General features: G+C 49.0%; 1 long non-coding RNA gene across 1 annotated transcript in view; it reads right to left on the bottom strand.

The window, feature by feature from the left end:
* Positions 1-3445: 3445 nt before the first annotated feature.
* Positions 3446-18187, bottom strand: part of LOC141054355 (uncharacterized) — a 29620-nt gene continuing 14878 nt past the window's right edge. The window contains exons 2-3 of the long non-coding RNA XR_012221411.1: positions 10177-10268; positions 3446-3953 (exon numbers count right to left, since the gene is read on the bottom strand). This is a non-coding gene — a long non-coding RNA (uncharacterized lncRNA). The remainder of the gene's footprint in view (positions 3954-10176; positions 10269-18187) is intronic.

Raw genomic sequence — 18187 nt, 5'->3', positions numbered from 1 at the left:
CCAGATTTGGGGTTCCAGAAAATATATAGTAAACTAAGTAATGTTATTATTACCAAAAACATTGTCAATTGAGTTGGGAAACTGCTGTGCCTGTCATCCTCAGTCAGCCGGACTGGTTGGGAGACACAATGGGAGCTTGAAAAACAGGTTGACAAAGATCATGCAGGAAACGGGAAAGATTGGTTGTACTGTCTCCTATTGGTTGTACTAAATATGTATGTCACACGGACATCTGTAGTGCTGATAGGCTTTGAAATCATATACGGGACATCTTTTCTGTTACCTCAGCTAAAATCCTTTAGAAGGATAGATGAGGAGGTTGATGGTACATTAGCAGAATATATAGCTAAGATATTAACTCACAAAGAAGTTTCTACTCGTAGTTTTGTTCCAGGAAACCCACTAACAAAACCTGAGATCGTGAAACCTGCAGACTGGGTCCTTGTGAAGGTGATAAAGAAGAGACACCAGCACCATCCTAAGTGGGAAGGTCCTTACCAGGTCCTGTGGACTTCTCCTACTGCGGTCAAGATTCTTGGATCCATCTCTCATATTGTAAACTTGTCAGACAGGTAGGGACAGAGTAGGATCTGACTTGCTTGTCAAAGTCCAGCTACAAAGGGAGGTTTTCCACAAGGGAAAGCTTGTCTCAAACTGGTGAAGTCTCCCATTCATCCCCCTACCCGGACAAGACGGTCAGATCTAGGATGTGTACATCAGGGTTAGTCACATGTATATTCTTCGTGACCATAGTGATGGGAGAGTGGAGGGTAATGGACCCAGCAGGAGAGGAAAGTCCAGGGTGGTAGAATGGTTTCAGATTTAGGACTTTCAATCTTACTTTTGAAATTGGGCAGGAGGCCGCCATGTTAGTGGATTTCTGTCTGTTGCATAAATGATACAGAGACAGGGAACAAGCTGTGAAACTAGCAGTCTGATAAGTATGTTTGTGTTATGAGCTCTAATAGCAGAGGGGATGGATGTGTGTGACTGGAGTAAAGCAGCATGGACAACTGCAGCCCGAGACTATAGGTATAAGCCTTATGGCTACATAGATTTAAAAGCCAGATTCTCCAGTAGGAAAAAGGAGATCCCCTTACACAAATAAGAATAATTGTAATCAGCTACTGAGAACTTTTAAAAAACCCCAAGATGAGGGATCAAAGGTTAGAAGAGCTGATATGTCAGGATTAGAGCCAATAGGACATTTCTACATAGAAGTTCAGAATAATAGCATACATAGACCCAAGGAAGGTATGTCAGAGAGAATCCATAGCAGAGTCCATAGGGTTCATAGTTAGATCGTCTAACCTAACTTATGAAGATAAACTAGCTCTAGAGAGAGGCTGTGAGGAGAAGAATGAATGGCTAGAATGGCTTAAATACATTGCAAAAAGCTTAAAAAAAATTAAGTTGTATAGTAAAACTTATGTCTGCTTAGAAAGGGAAAGAAAATGTAAAATGTTATCTTTTTCATATCCTCCACTTGAGAAACCGGATATCCCACCACAGGTGATTGCTAATCCTGGTAACTATACTTGTTTTAGTCTTCCAGGGCATGGGCACGACTTCGGAGAGCTCCAAGGCGATTCTTGTAGAGAATGGATCATTGTCTCCCACAGGGCCGAGTACTCAGCCATATGGTCAAACCAGACTACCCTGAGAGCGGATATATGGTGGTTATGCGGTAATAAAAGCATAAGAGCCAGACTACCACATGGTTCCCGAGGGGATTGTGCGGTGGTCCAGCCATTCATGCCGTTCCACCTGTTGTCAACAGGGATATGGCCAAAGGTACGTAGTGGAAGAGACAGAAGCGTGAAACTCTGCAAGGATCCTTCCATTCTAGTATCTACAGAGATGACATTGGAGTTCCCAGGGGAGTGACCAACGAGTACTAGACTAGGAACCAGGTAGCAGCCGGGTGGGAATCCATAATTTGGTGGGTGATTATAAAAATGAATGTAGATTGGATAAACTACTTATACTATAACCAGCAGAGATTTGTTAATTATACTCGAGATGCAGTTAAAGGGATAGCTGAGCAATTAGAACCATCTCCTCTCATGGCTTGGCAGAATAGGATGGCATTAGACAAGTTAGTAGCAGAAAAGGGAGGTGTATATAAAATGTTTGGAGGATTTTTGTTGCACACTTTATCCCTGATACAGATCCTGATGGAAGTACCTCCAAAGCTCTTGATGGACTGACTGCCCTGTCTAATGAATTAGCAGAGAACTCTGGATATGACATATTCACTTCCTGGATTGAAGGATGGTTTGGGAAATGGTCCAGAGTATTCACTTCTGCGCTGACATCTCTTACCATCGTGGCCGGAGTGCTGATTGTTTGTGGACGCTGCGCTATTCTATGCATTAGAGGACTTGTTCAAAGACTGATTGACTCTGCCATAACAAAAACCTATGTATCAAGGAATGGAGACATCGGAATCCAACGAAAGAATGAAAAATTTTTGGACTTAGTGATAAATATACGTATTACTCTCCCTCTAGATTATATGAAGATCTTCTGTGAAATCTGACAAAAAGAAATCTGTCCCCAATGTGTACAGATAAATGATTTTATTACAAGATGAGGGAATGTTATAATAATTGTAATAAAGTCCTTTCTTTTATGTGCATGTGTATATATATATATATATATGTGTATGTATCTATATACATATGTGTATGTGTGTGTATATACACAGTATATACCGTACATGATTCTGCCATTATTATCCCTAGTCACTCTTTACAGCTGATGTAATACATGGGTGTAATGCTTAGGTTGCAAAACTTATCTAACGTACAAAAATTAACAGTCATACCTTTGCTTCTGTGGTAACAGAGATAAGGATAGCCCAATGCTAAGCATATTGTATGTACTCTTTTTTGCAAACGCAATGTTTCAACACCCTTTGGGTTTTGCTATTTAAACTCTTAAGAATATGTATTGAGTTAGACAGAGGACGGCCCACACCTGGTGTGGCTGTCATTCTCTCTCCATGCCGGCATGTCCAATAAAGAAGCATCTTACTTATTCAGGTCTGGACGATTTCTAATTGGAAGACAAACTCCCCTGACAGAGCGTCTGGTAGTGACCTCCGACGCACGTTTCACGGCGTTAACAGGCCTCTTTATCAAGGACATGGTATCTGCCTCTCCACAGGACCTTAAAATACCATATAACCCCTGTCACATGATCCGAATCGGCCAATCAGAAGAGTATGGGCGGCGCATGCGCTCTGGGATCGGCCAGCGTCGTCATACAGAATAGGTGTCATGCTAAGAATGACTACTGGCCAGCCAGCACACAGCCCGTGGTACATAGCATAAAGACACCTTTCTGTCAGCGGCCTGGTGCCTCCACAAAGCGATGCGCACAATTCCCTGTGGTTCGATTCCCAGTGGACTCCAAATACAACCATATACATATAAAGTCATATGGGACAGGAATAAATATTTACTTTCAATAATATGTCCCAAAATCAGCAATATGTGAGCCGCAACTTAAATAGGCATATAGTCAGTATAATAGATAGGATATTAATAATATTAATATCCTATCACATAATACCTTTTAGGGAGCAATATAAAGTTGTAAAAAATATGTATATATATATATATATATACGTAGGGACCAGTAAAATGTTCCCACATATCATATGGATTCAATAATTCAAGGAAAAATTCATAACCATTTAAAATAAACAAATGTCAAGCATTATACGATGTTTACATGAATAATATCCCAATTATATACATAAGATACGATAAGGTCATAAGAAAAGAGACACAAAATCCCTATACAGATGTTACAATAGCCGCCATATCGGACTTCATATGCATGAATAAGAAAATCTTCAACGTTGAGGCAATCACTGGATTTCGTCCCATATGGGCATAGGTACAGGGCAAAGGTCCACAAGAGACGCAGGATTCTCACGGTCACTAAATGAAAATAATAATAACAAGCATATGAGTGCAAAAATAAAAAACAGTTAAAAACAAATATAAAAAAAAACACCACCAGAACACATATTTAAGGGTGATGCCAACATGTGGAGAATGAACCACAGGGAAAAAGCAAGTCATAATGTATACCTACTCTATTACATTAGGAGAAGGAGAAAAGGTACTCTAAGGGGGAACAGTATATATCGAAAAAGGTGCACCAAGGTACCTATTAACCAAATAAAAAGGTCAAAAATGCCTGTCATACGTCGGGTCCAATGCAATTATAAGAATGGGGCGAAACTCAATGTCTCATTGAGTCCCTTAGGGGTGAACAAACAGTTTTGATATCATCCCTGAGCATTACAGCCTCTTATATGGGATTCTTGTTATTAGAATCCTTGACGGTGCAGGCATTCAACTTCCGGTAATCCATGCAAAAACGTAGAGTGCCATCTTTCTTCCGAACCAAGACAATAGGGGCCGCCCAAGGGCTTTGGCTTTCTCGTATGACCCCCTTCCGGAGCATTTGGGCTAATAGGGTTTTCACTTCCTGATATAGCTGCGGTGGTATTTGCCGATACCTCTTCCAGATGGGGCCGCTCCTGCCGTGGGGATCCCATGCGTGATGGCTGTGGTACATCCGAAGTCGTCCTCGTGGCTGGTGAAGACGCTTTAATATTGCCCAAGGAGTGTCTCTACTTGGAGAAGCTGGGCTGGCGCTAGGCCAGAAAGTTCAGCTCGCATTCTCTCCAGAATGACTCGACCTTTTTCTTGGGCAGCGGACGCGGTAGCCTGTTGGGTTAGCACTGTTACTGCCCAGGGATCTTCGGATTGCACCCGCAACTGGACTGTGGGGTCCGTCAGCAGCTCCTCCAATGGCCTTACTAGTTTGGCCATTTTGGCCCGGGGCTTCAGGGTGATATCCTGATCTTCCATGTTGACACAACGTACCAAGACAGTCCCCTCCTGCACTGTAGCCAGGGAGTGGACCACCAGGATGCAGGCGCTCTGAGTAACATGGTTCCACCTGCACCTCCATGCCCTCCAGTGGTATCGGGGCGCGGATCGGCAGAGCCACCACCATCTGCCCCGGAGGAAGCACGAGCGGGGGGCCGCCGGCGCGATGACCTTGCCCCACGCCTCACCCTCCTAACACTCCTGGAGCACTCGTGCCTCCCGCACCAACCGCTGGAAGACCTGCCCCTGGGCCATGCGAGAACCTCACTGACTTAGGGTTTCCTGCGTGGAATCGTTGAGGAGTAGATTGCCGAACTCCCACAGTACATTCATGCCCAAGATGATCGGATGACGGTCGTTAGTCTCTCCTTGAGTCAGGACCACTCCCCGGCGACCGAGGGATTTACCACACAATGTCATCTGAAGCCACACCACCCCGGCGACAGGTACCGGCAGTTGGTTTGTGGCCACTAGTCGTATCATGGGTCCCCACTGGGGCCTTGCTGCTTCCGGGAAATGCTGCCGGAAGTACGTTGCCAGCATGGTCGTCACTTGCGACCCCCATATCCACTAGGCACCGCACAGCACGACCCTCAACTTCAGCCCATACTATTGTGCACTTAGCGACCTGTTCTTCTGGACATCCACCACCCCTCGTTGTGGCTTCTGGCTCCTAGTGGCGTCCCCCATGCCCGGAGCCCTCTAGTTTAATAACCACCCCGGCGGGCATCTCCCACGCCGCGGACACTCCCTTGCGAAGTGGCCCAGTTCTCCACACTCATAGCACCGGGGCGGTAAGGCTTGGCCACCCCGGGTATTGCGAGGCCCCCTGGGCCCGGATTGTACCCAGGTTGGCCGGGCGCGGGCTCCGTTCTTTTCTTCACTTCGGCCAGCTCTCCCCGGATACTCTTCAGTTCTTGTCTCATTTCCTCAATCCATTGAGGTTCTTCGACAATGCTTACGGAGGACTCCATGCTCCGAGCCTTTCCCACTGGAGCCGTCATCCCCTGCTCTTGCTCTCTCACCCGGGCCTGACTCCCCACTTCGGAAAAGGCTAGACGTGGGTTCACTCGGACCTGTTCCCGCAGTGCCTGCTTAATTAGCGGGTCCCGGAGTCCAGTCACTAGCAGGTCACGCAGGGTAATGTCAATGGGCCCTACCCCTATTCCATCCTTTCTTTCTATGTTGGTGTGTAGCTCCTGGAGAGCGTTCATATATTGGGTGATGGTCTCCCCCTCCCCCCGACTGAACAACCGGGTTCTCAACTCTCCCACTTCTGTTGGATCCCTGTGGGTCTCTTCCAGGATCTGTACGACCCTCGCGAAGGTGTTACGACGCCCCGGGGGTCTCAACATTACCGACTTCCGGGCCTCCCCATCTAGCGCCATAACGGCCACCTCAGCCTATAAATCGGGGGTCATGGGTGAATGCGGAAAAGGCCCCGCATACGTTCTGTCCAGCTCCACAACAGCGTATCGGAGCCAGAAAACCGGGGCAGGTTACTCAGCATAGCTCCTAGGGAGATGCTGGAGCGGGGACCCCCGTCATCCACCCTGCTCGAAGCCCCACTCTGATCAGGCGCACCGCCGTCTACGCTTGGAGACTGCATCCTGCCGACTACGCCAAATGTGATATTTGCAGGTACGCAGGATGCAGTTACGAGTCGTGAGACAATTTGGTGCTTTCTAAAATAACGTTTATAAGACTAGAGGGAACTTTCCTCAGTCACCACGGCTTGATCACCAACAGAGGTAACACGGGTTGCCCTCACAGGGGCTCTAGACAAGCAAACACAAATAGGTAGAACATGACTACTTCCGGCAATAGCCGGTCACTAGAGGGCCGCGGTATGGCCGACTACGGGTCCTTAATTGTAAAGTCAACTTAACTGTCCAGACGTCCCTCGCCGTTCGGGTTGGTGGTCTTTCAGCGTAGTAGTTGCTAGGCCCAGTTGCTGAGGCGTTGATGGAGTCTTCGCGCCCTCCGGCGCGCTGGTGACACTGGAGCCCCACAGGCCCTGGCGGAGTCCTTGGAGGGAGGGCCGCAGGCACCGGCCTGGGGCAAGCGGTAGCGATGGCTGGTGGCGAATGACAGGCCACCTGTGCAGCTAGAGGCTGTGACAGGGAGTCCGCGGTCAGCAGGGTTCCGGCCCCTGATGTGGACCGGAGTGGGACAGTGGTGGCCACCGACGGCATGGTACTTGCCACGGGCTAGAGTGGGGCGTCTGCGGGTGGCAGGGAACAGGCCGCAGGCTGAGGGGAGGCAGCTGCGGGTGACCGAGGGTAGGCTACAGCCACGGGCTGAGAAGAAGCGGCAGAGGCCACAGGTTGAACTGAGGCTGCAGTGGCCGTGGGCTGGAGCGGGGCAGCAAGTCTCGACCGGTCGCCTTGGCACCGTCCCTCAGGAGTCCTCGGTGAGCGTCCTCTCTGGCACTGGTGGGTCGCTCTACCTTCCAGTCGCTCCCACGCTCTCCTGCAGTCTCTGTCCCGGTCTGCTGACTCATCGTCCGGGAATTCCCCACCTCCTTTATACTGGCCCCTCCCCCAGCCCATCTGTCTGTCAGAACCGTCCATCCCCGAATTCTGTTCCCCGGAACCCAGATGACGGCTCCTTTGGTTCCAGCCCGGACACTCGACGGGGGGCCGTTCCTCCCACACTGACACTGACAGATTAATCTATGGGAATGTAACAGCTGCAGAAACCTCTGTGACTGACACTGACAGAGTAATCTATGGGAATGTAAAGGTGGGTTCACGCAGCGGAAATTACCGCGAGAATTCCGGAATTCCATTCCGCGGAAAAACTAGAATTTTGCAAGCGTAATTAGCTTGCAGAATTTCTAGCGTTTTCCAAGCGATCTGTAGCATCGCTTGGAGAACTGATTGACAGGTTGGTCACACTCGTCAAACGTAGTGTTTGACGAGTGTGACCAACTTTTTACTATTGAGGCTGCCTATGCGGCATCAATAGTAAAAGATAGAATGTAAAAAAAAATAATAAAAAAAGTATTGTTATTCTCACCTTCCGACGTCCCGCGCAGCCTTCCCGCCTCTCTCCACGCTCCCAGTCCCAGTAATCCTTTGCGACAATTACCTCGATGACGTCCGTTCTCGCGGGATCGCGTCGTCTCGCGGTCATTCGCGATGACGTTGCGTGAATGACCGCGAGACTCCGCGATCCCGAGAGAACGGACGTCATCGCTCGCAAAGGCTTACTGGGAGCGTGGAGAGAGGCGGGAAGGCTGCATGGGACGTCGGAAGGTGAGAATAACAATATTTTTTTATTTTAAATTCTATTTTTTACAGGGATATGGTACCCAAAGCCCGGAGGACAGTCTCCTCTCTTCCGGACAGTGGGTACCATCCGCAAATGTTCTGCTTACGTTACGCATGGTGTACACAGCCACATGCGTAAAGTAAGCAGAACAATGCATTCCTATGGGTGCGGGATCGCCGCGATTCTGCGAAATTAATGAGCATGCTGCGTTTTTTACCGCGAAGCGATTTCGCCACGGTAAAAACCGCAGCATTAGCACAGCATTGCGGAATCCCATAGGAATGCATGGCATGCTTATTTTTCATGTTTTCGCGGCAAAAACGCGTGGAAAATACCACCGCGGAAACACGAAAAAAACAGTATGTGTGAACAAGGTCTAAGACTGTATACTATCTTGGATGATCAAAGTAATCGATCCTTGGCCAGATCAACATTATTTGACCTATTCAACATCAAAGGGCCAATCACCCCCTACTCATTAAAGACATGTGCCGGTACTGTGACAACAGCAGGCAGAAAAGCCACTGACTATAAAATTGAGTCCTTAAACGGACAATTCTGCCTACCACTACCTACAATCATCGAGTGTAATCAGATCCCAGACAACAGATCTGAAATACCTACCCCAGATGTGGCAACCCATTACGCTCACTTGAAATGGATAGCACACCTTACACCGGAACTCGACCATCAGGCCCAGATAATACTGCTGTTGGGAAGAGATATCCTACAGGTTCATAAAGTGAGGAGTCATATCAATGGACTCCGCAATGCTCCCTATGCCCAAAAGCCTAGACCTAGGATGGGTCATAATAGGAAACGTATGCTTGGGACATATGCACGCCCCATCTTATGTGACAAGTATGGTAACAAATACATTGGAGAAAGGACGCCCATCTCTGTTTCAACCTTGCAACCACGAGTTCCATGTCAAGGAAATACCACACAGCATCCAACTACCTAATCATCTAATAGACTTTACTCCTGACAGTAGTATGATGTCAGGAAGCTATGAGGATAAGTTGGGGTGCACAGTCTTCCAGAGAACTAAGCAAGACAACCAAGTAGCAATATCGGTAGAGGACAAGTTGTTCTTAGAGGTAATGGAGAAGGGACTTTTAAAAGATGAGACCAACAGCTGGGTCGCACCTATCCCCTTCAGAACCCACAGACCACATCTACCAAACAGAAATCGGGCATTAAAATGCTTCTCCTCTCTCAAACATAATCTGCAAAAGAAACCAGAGATGAAAGATCACTTTTTCTCCTTCATGTCAGAGATATTTGAGAATTGTCATGCAGAACTAGCTCCCACTCTCAAAGACTCCAGAGAATGCTGGTTCCTACCCATGTTTTGAGTTTACCGCCCTAAGAAGATTAGAGTGGTGTTTGACTCCAGTGCTAAGTTTGATGTCTCCCTGAATGATGTTCTACTGACAGGACCAGACCTCAATAACAAACTGCTGGGAGTACCTATGCACTTTCGTAAGGATTCCATTGCCTTCATCGCTGACATCCAGCAAATGTTCCATTGTTTCCTTGTGAGAGAGAGAGACAGGAACTTTCTAAGATTCTTCTGGTACAGAGACAATGATCCTACTAAAGAGGTCACAGAGTACTGCATGAGAGTGCACATCTTTGGCAATAGCCCTCCTGTAGTCGCCATTTATGGACTCAGAAGGTCGGCTCAAGGAGAAACAGAATACGGATCAGATGTCAGACAATTCATAGAAAAGGACTTTTATGTTGACAACTGTCTGAAAGCCATGCCTTCAAATGAGACTGCCATCAGGAGAGCCCAAGAGATGCTTGCTTGCTCTAACCTCAGGCTTCACAAAATAGCCTCAAACAGCCAAGAACTCGTGAAAGCATTCCCTTCACAAGACTTGTGTAACGGTCTCAGAGAACTGGACCTGGGGTCAGACCCCATACCAATGCAACGCAGCCTCGGGCTTCTCTGGAATCTACAGTCAGACACTTTTACCTTTCAGCTCAGCCAGGAAGAAAAGCCTTTCACACGCAGAGGTGTCCTGTGTACCATCAATAGTCTGTACGATCCCCTGGGGTTTGCAGCTCCTGTCAATATACAAGGCAAAGCTGTTAGGATCCTGTCATCGTCAGTAACTGCCACAGCTGAGCAGGGTGACTTACCCACACTGCGGGAGAGCACGGGGCCCAATACGGTAGTGAAGGTTTAAGCAGACAGGACCTGAGGCACGGAAAATAGTAAGGAGTACCAGGACCTACGATCATGTGACTGCAGGGGTCGGGGCTTAGCATCCTACTACTGCAGATGCTGTAATGTACCTACTGCAGGAATACTGTAGTAGAGGAGAGGAAAACGCAGGTCAGACAAGCAGAGGTCATACACGAGAGGGCGGTGCGGTACCAAAGGGACGAGCAGAGAATAGTCAAGTCACAAGCAGAGAGTCATACATGAGAGGGCGGTGCGGTACAAGAGGGACAGGCAGAACTCGTAACAGGGACGGAACTGGATCAAAACCAAACAAGCAACAAGTTATCAGGCACAAGGCACACGTACACAAGAGGTCAACTAACTCAGCCGAGGGCAGGAGTATAACTGACACCGGACCTAGGACCAGTGAGCATTAAATAGCCGCCCTCTGCCAGAGAGAGGCAGAAACAATTAACCCCCTGTCTGACCAGTACGGGCCAAAGCGAAACCCCATCCTGGATCATGACAAAAGTCTTACTAAGAGACTTAACTAAGGAAACATCTGACTGGGATGCACCTCTTCCACCTGATAAGAGAACCCAGTGGGAAGTATGGAAGAACTCTTTAGCAGCCCTCTCCAACCTGAATGTTCTAAGACCATACACCCCTGTGCCGTCTACAGAAATACAAAGCCAAAGACTGTATGTATTTGCAGATGCTTCTGTCAAAGCAATTGCTGCTGTTGCCTATCTCAAAACTGTAGACTCCAAATGTCAGCGCCACATCGGATTCGTTATGGGGAAGGCCAAACTTGCTCCACAACCAGAGCACACTATACCAAGGTTAGAGCTTTGTGCTGCAGTCTTAGCTGTCGAGTTAGCAGAGTTCACCGCATTCGAGATGGATATCGACCTGACACAAGCCAAGTTCTACTTAGACAGCAAAGTAGTCCTGGAATACATCCACAATGAAACTGGACGATTTTACATTTATGTCAACAACAGAGTGCTACGAATTAGGAGGTCAGTTCATCCAAAACAGTGGCATTACATTCCCACGGACCAAAATCCTGTAGATAACATAACTAGAGCAATTGACGCAAGTCAACTAGGGAGCACAACATGGCTTTCAGGACCAAAATTATTGTACACTGAGGAACGTTGTCCAGACACCTTTGAACTAGTAGAAGAGGACTCAGATGCTGAATTCCGCCCTCGGGTGTCTGTTTACAATGACTTCTGCTATCCAGCTTGGATCCCACAGATTTGACAAATTTTCAAGTTGGAAGTCACTTACTCTAGCCATTACATGCCTGACTCATATAGCTCGCTCATTCAAGATCACCAGAGCTTGTGACACAGAAAAATGTAAAGGTTGACATCTCTGTAAAAACACGTATGTTGCTTCCGACTTGGAATCTTCCAGAAACCTCATCATCTCCACTGTTCAGAGAGAAACCTACTCTGTGGAAATCCAATGTCTCATTAATAGTGTTGAGCATTCCTATATCGCAAGTATCCGGTATCGGCCGATATTAGCTGTATCGGAATTCCGATACTGATTTCTGATACTTTTTTCATATCGGATACCGGAAGTTCCCATAATGCTATGAGCCCGCTCACTTTGATTCAGCCAATGGGAATCCTCAGAAGTGTGGGCACATCTTGTTAGGCATGTTAACTATTGGCATGGCTGTGATTGGCTGCTGAAATGATGTCATGATGCACTATAAAAGCCGCCGCCGCCATTTCTGGTCACTCTGCTGTGAATTCAGTTAGGGACAGGCTGCTGTTGAAGACTGTGAGGGACAGTTAGAAATAGCGATTCTACCAAACATATTGTGCTTTAACCAGGCTACATAAGCTACAGTGGTGGTTTTCTTTTCCCTAGCAGCAGTGTTCACAGCTGTCTGCAAGGGCTGTGTGAGTGCAGCTCACGCTGTGGAGTGGGTCCTGCAGCCACGGCTGGTTGTAGGCAGCCCAGCGTGCCTCACTGCTGCCTCATACATATTTTTCTTTTTGAGCTGCTTATTTTTAAAAAATTATATCTAGTGTGCTTCCATCCGTATCCATATACGGTGGTTGCAAACACTCTAGGAGTACACAGCGGAGCCTTTCTGCAGCCTTTCAGTGCTAGTGCCCACTTAGCTGCACTGTTCACGGCTGTCTGAGAGGTCTCTGACTGTGTGTGAGTGCAGCTCACGCTGATTAGTGTGTCCTGCAGCTACGTCTGGTTGTAGGCCGCACAGAGTGCGTCACTGCCTCACACATATTTTTCTTTTATTGCAGCTCATTTTTTCTTCTCCTATTAGTGTGCATCCATCCCTATCCATCTACATTGGTTGGTTGCAAACACTATATAGGAGTAGATAGAGGAGCCTTTTTTCTGGCTTGTGCCCTTCATCTGCAGCCAGATTAGTATTACCCAATTTTTTTGGAGCCTCATCTTTTGCATTATAGGTTACCTGCCTGCATTGTAATAGCTCCAAAAAGTTGGTGATACTATCACTTTCAAATCTTTGGTCACATCCTTTTAGTTTTTTTTCACAACAAAAAACAATAAAGTTCACCAAACACTACATTTGAAAGTTGTGTAGGCCACATTAGCTCCTATTAAAGTGTAGTCCACACACACACTTCATAAAATTAGTGTTTCTTCTACCTGTAACCAGCTATTGAGGAATAAGCACACCAAGCCCCCCCTTTGTACTTTTCTGCCTATCTTTATCAGTCTAGCAAGATGAAGAAGGCAGGGAGTAAGGCACGTGAGCGTGGGGATTCTGCAGGGAGAGGACGTGGGGATTCTGCAGGGAGAGGACGTGGGGATTCTGTGCCTGCTGCGGGCACCAGTGAGTCAGCAGCCCCCAGTTTTAGCAGGCAACAGTCCTTTATGCGCAGCTTTGTAGGACCTCGCCGTACCCCACTGCTGCGGGAGGAACAAATTGAAGCCGCTGTAGGATGGATGGCAGCTAACGCATCGACTTCAATGACTTCCACATCCTCTCAGGGCCAGAGCACCGAAGAGCAACCATCTGTCTCTTCACCACCTGCCAAAGTGCCCAGGCAGTCAGAGAGCCCTGGACAGGAGCCATCACAGTCTCTACTTCTGTTCTCTGAATCTGTTGGCTTGGAAAGAGGGGGCCAGCCAAGCAGCATTCCAGAATGTGAAGAAGAGGGAGTATGCAGTGAAGCGCTACTTCCTTGTCCCTCTGAATCTGAAGAGGCGGGTGGGCCAGTGCCTATGCTCAGCACACCTCAGTGCGCATCAGATGATGACGAGACACAGGTGCCACTTTCTGGTGCGTACGGTGTTGGCGAGACAACCCAGGAGAAGCAGGTGTTTGAAGAGGGGAGTGTAGATGATGAGGTCCTTGACCCATCATAGCGTGAGGAACAGGAAGGTGGTGGGAGCAGCTCTGAGGAAGAGATTCCCCGAATGGCCAAAACAGGAGGGAGAGGGAGGGGACAGACTTGGTTGCCTGTAGCCTCCACTTCGGCACCCGTTAGGAGCATTCCTCTTTCAAAAGGCAAAACGGGTGCTCCCAAGACTTGCAGTGCATGGTCCTTTTTTGACACTGTTGCAGATGACATTTGCTTTGTCAAATGCAAGCTGTGTCATCAGAGAGTCAAAAGAAGGAAAAATGTCAGCAACCTCAATACCACTAATATGTGGAAACATGTGCGGACCAAGCACGAGGTGGAGTTACACAGACACACTGAAGACGTAGGCCAACGTACAGCACCACCTGCCACCTCTTCAGCTCGTGTTGGGGCCTCTTCCTCCCGCTCACACACAGCTGGTTCGGCTTCCTCACAGGATCGCCAAGGAAGAACCTCTGGCACTGTTGTCGGGAGACCCAGTGACACTCCACCCACAGCACCACGTTCCCAGTCATCCTCACACTCCCAGGCCACTCGACAGCCATCGGTAGCACAGGCATGGGATAAAAGGCAGCCTTACTCGGCAAACCATCCCCGAGCACAGGCTCTGAATGCTGGCATTGCCAAACTACTGGTACTTGAAATGCTCTCATTCAGGCTGGTGGAGACTGACACCTTCCGGGACTTCATGACATTGGCAGTCCCACAATACACCGTGCCCAGCCGCTTTTATTTCAGCAGGCGAGCCGTCACTGCCCTGCAAAAACATGTGGACGGAAAAATACAACATGCACTACTAAATGCCATCAGTAGCAAGGTCCACCTGACCACCGATGCGTGGACAAGTAACCATGGACAGGGACGATACCTTTCCCTCACTGCTCATTGGGTCAATGTTGTGGAGCCTGGTACAGATCTGGAGAGTGGCGCTGTACGTGTTCTGCCAACTCCACGGATTGCAGGAATCCAGTCTGTACACATAGACTCCTCCTCCTACTCAAGTTCCTCAGAAACAGCGCAGCAGGAGCCTGTTTCAACCGATATGAGCACAGCCGTGGCCAAACGTCAACAGGCCGTACTGAAATTAATTTCTTTGGGGAATCTAAGCCACACAGCGCAGGAGCCCTGGAATGCCATCAAGCAGGAGAGCGACATGTGGTTTGTGCCAGCGAATCTCCAGCCGGGCTTGGTAGTGTGTGACAATGGCCGAAATCTGGTGGCAGCTCTTGGCCTAGGCAACCTCACTCACATCCCATGTCTGGCACATGTGCTGAACTTGGTCGTGCAGAGCTTTCTGAGGGACTATCCGGATCTTGATGCACTGCTGCACAAGGTCCGCATACAGTGCGCTAACTTGCGGCGTTCCAGCACGGCAAGATCACGCCTTGCTGCTCTGCAGCGCCGATTACGCCTTCCGGAACATCGCATAATATGTGACCTACCCACCAGGTGGAATTCTACGTTACATATGTTGGAGCGGTAGTGTGAGCAGCAATCATGGAGTACCAGCTGCATCAGGCGCAAACAAGTCGCACTGTGCGCCGGTCACACTTCAGCACCACTGAGTGGGCCTCTATGAAGGACATCTGCCTCATTTTGTGTGCCTTCGATGATTCCACGCGGATGGCGAGTGCAGATGATGCACTAGTCAGCATGACTGTCCCCCTTATCTGCCTGCTTCAAAAAACACAAAGCTCTAGTCAGTATGTACAGCGAGGGTGGGGTGATGCAGAGCAGGCAGAGATCACGCCTCAAGCAGGGGACAGCGGTTCTTTGGCAGTTGGGAGTCTGCAGCACATGGTTGATTTCATGCTGCAGTGCCCACATTCTCTACACGGCTGATTATTGGGTGTACACCTTCCTAGATCCTCGCTACCGGGATAACTTACAAAGCCTCATACCACCGTTGACCCGGGAGCGTAAACTGCGGGAGTACCAAGACACACTGTTGCAGTCCATGTTTTCCATTCCACCCGACAGCATTGGTGCTAGTGCTTTACAAAGCAGCTCTGTGCGTCGAGGCAGTGGAGGAAACTCGGCACAAAGAGGCAGCAGAGGCAGCGCCTCAGCACAAGGTAAGACCACTATGGCCCAAATGTGGCAAAGTTTTGTGTGTCCGCCACAATTGTCTACACCATCACAGACGGCTCCAGTCAGCAGGAGGCAACGTTTCCGTCAGATGGTGACAGACTACATGTCTTGCCCTGTGAGTGTACTCCCAGATGGCTCTTCCCCCTTCAAGTTTTGGGTCTCTAAGCTGGATTCATGGCCAGAGCTTAGCCAGTATGCATTGGAGGTGCTGGCTTGCCCTGCTGCCAGTGTATTATCGGAACCCATCTTTAGTGCCACAGGTGGTGTACTAACAGACCGTCGCACGTGACTATCTTCCGATAACGTCGACCGGCTTACTTTTCTGAAAATGAACAAGGCCTGGATCTCTCCAGAATTTGCCAGTCCTCTTCCCGACTAAATAATTGGTTAGCAACTGTATCCAGGTCTCCTGTTGTGTTCATGTTTCTACCACCTGAACTATAATCCCTGGGCTTCAACACAGCCAGTTGTCGCTCAGATGTGTCATCTGCACAGAGAAAAACACACTAGCTCCTGTGTTAGTGGGGTTCAGTAACGCCAGTTGCTCCCCTGCTGTGTGGACGGCAAAGTCTCCTGCTCCATCCACATTCAAACTCCTACTGATTTTTAACCTTGCTCCACTTAGGCCTCTGGCTCCACTGTCTCTAGTATTTCCCCTGGCCTCCAACCCCGCCAGTTGCTGCTCCGAAGTGGCGTCTGCACAATCCACACTTGTTCCTGAGTTACTGGGGCTCAGTCACGTCAGTTGATCCCCTGATGTGTGTCCGGCAAGGTCTCCTGCTCTGTCCACATTCCCATTACTAGCAGTGGGAATGTGGACAGAGCAGGAGACCTTGCCGGACACACATCAGGGGATCCACTGACGTGACAGAGCCCCTGTAACCCAGGAACAAGTGTGGATTGTGCTGACGCCACTTCAGAGCTGTAACTGGCGGGGTTGGAGGACAGGGGAAATACTAGAGACAGTGGAGCCACAGGCCTAAGTGGAGCAATCAGTAGTAGTCTACAACCTCTACAAAACCAGCTGCAAGTTGGCCTCCGCCTGCTGCATGCCTCATCCTGGGCTCCAACAATGCCAGTTGGTGTTCAGAAGTGTCGTCTTCCCAGAGAACAACACACTAGCTCCTGTGTTAGTGGGGTTCAGAAACGCCAGCTGTTCCCCTGCTGTGTAGACGGCAATGTCTCCTGCTGACTCCACAGGCCCAAAACATCAGGCCTCAGCCTGCTCCATGCCTCAACCTGGGCTCCAACAACGCCAGTTGGTGTTCAGAAGTGTCGTCTTCCCAGAGAACAGCACACTAGCTCCTGTGTTAGTGGGGTTCAGAAACGCCAGCTGTTCCCCTGCTGTGTAGACGGCAATGTCTAATGCTCCATCCACATTCAAACTCCTACTGATTTTTAACCATGCTCCACTTAGGCCTCTGGCTCCACTGTCTCTAGTTTTTCCCCTGGCCTCCAACCCCGCCAGTTGCTGCTCTGAAGTGGCGTCTGCACAATCCACACTTGTTCCTGAGTTACTGGGGCTCAGTCACGTCAGTTGATCCCCTGATGTGTGTCCGGCAAGGTCTCCTGCTCTGTCCACATTCACATTACTAGAAGTGTGAATGAGGACTGAGCAGGAAACCTTGCCAGACACACATCAGGGGATCAACTGATGTGACTGAGCCCCTGTAACCCAGGAACAAGTGTGGATTGTGCAGACACCACTTCAGAGCAGCAACTTGCGTGGTTGGAGGCCAGGGGAAATACTAGAGACAGTGGAGCCGGAGGCCATAGTGGAGCAAGGTTACAATCAGTAGTAGTCTACAACCTCTATAAAACCAGCTGCAAGTTGGCCTCCGCCTGCTGCATGCTTCATCCTGGGCTCCAACACAGCCAGTTGTAGCTTGGAAGTGCCGTCCGCACAGATAGAAACACTCGCTCCGGTGTCAGTGGGGTTCAGTAACGCCAGCCGTTCCCCTGCTGTGCGGATGGCAAGGTCTCCTGCTGCCTACACAGTCACACTACTACTGATTTTTAACCATGCTCCACTTAGGCCTCTGGCTCTACGGTCTCTAGTATTTTCTCTGGCCTCCATCCCTGCCAGTTGCTGCTCTGAAGTGGCGTCTGCACAATCCACACTTGTTCCTGGGTTACAGGGGCTCTGTCACGTCAGTGGATCCCCTGATGTGTGTCCGGCAATGTCTTCTGCTCTGTCCACATTCCCATTACTAGTAGTGTGAATGAGGACTGAGCAGGAAACCTTGCCGGACACACATCAGGGGATCCACTGACGTGACTGAGCCCCTGTAATCCAGGAACAAGAGTGGATTGGGCAGACGCCACTTCAGAGCAGCAACTTGCGGGGT

The sequence above is a fragment of the Dendrobates tinctorius genome, unplaced genomic scaffold (genome assembly GCF_039654945.1).
Source record: "Dendrobates tinctorius isolate UK_male_01 unplaced genomic scaffold, ASM3965494v1 ptg000178l, whole genome shotgun sequence".
Lineage (NCBI taxonomy): Eukaryota > Metazoa > Chordata > Amphibia > Anura > Dendrobatidae > Dendrobates > Dendrobates tinctorius.
The sequence above is the reverse complement of the archived record's forward strand: the minus strand, read 5'-3'. Positions and strand labels throughout refer to the sequence as shown.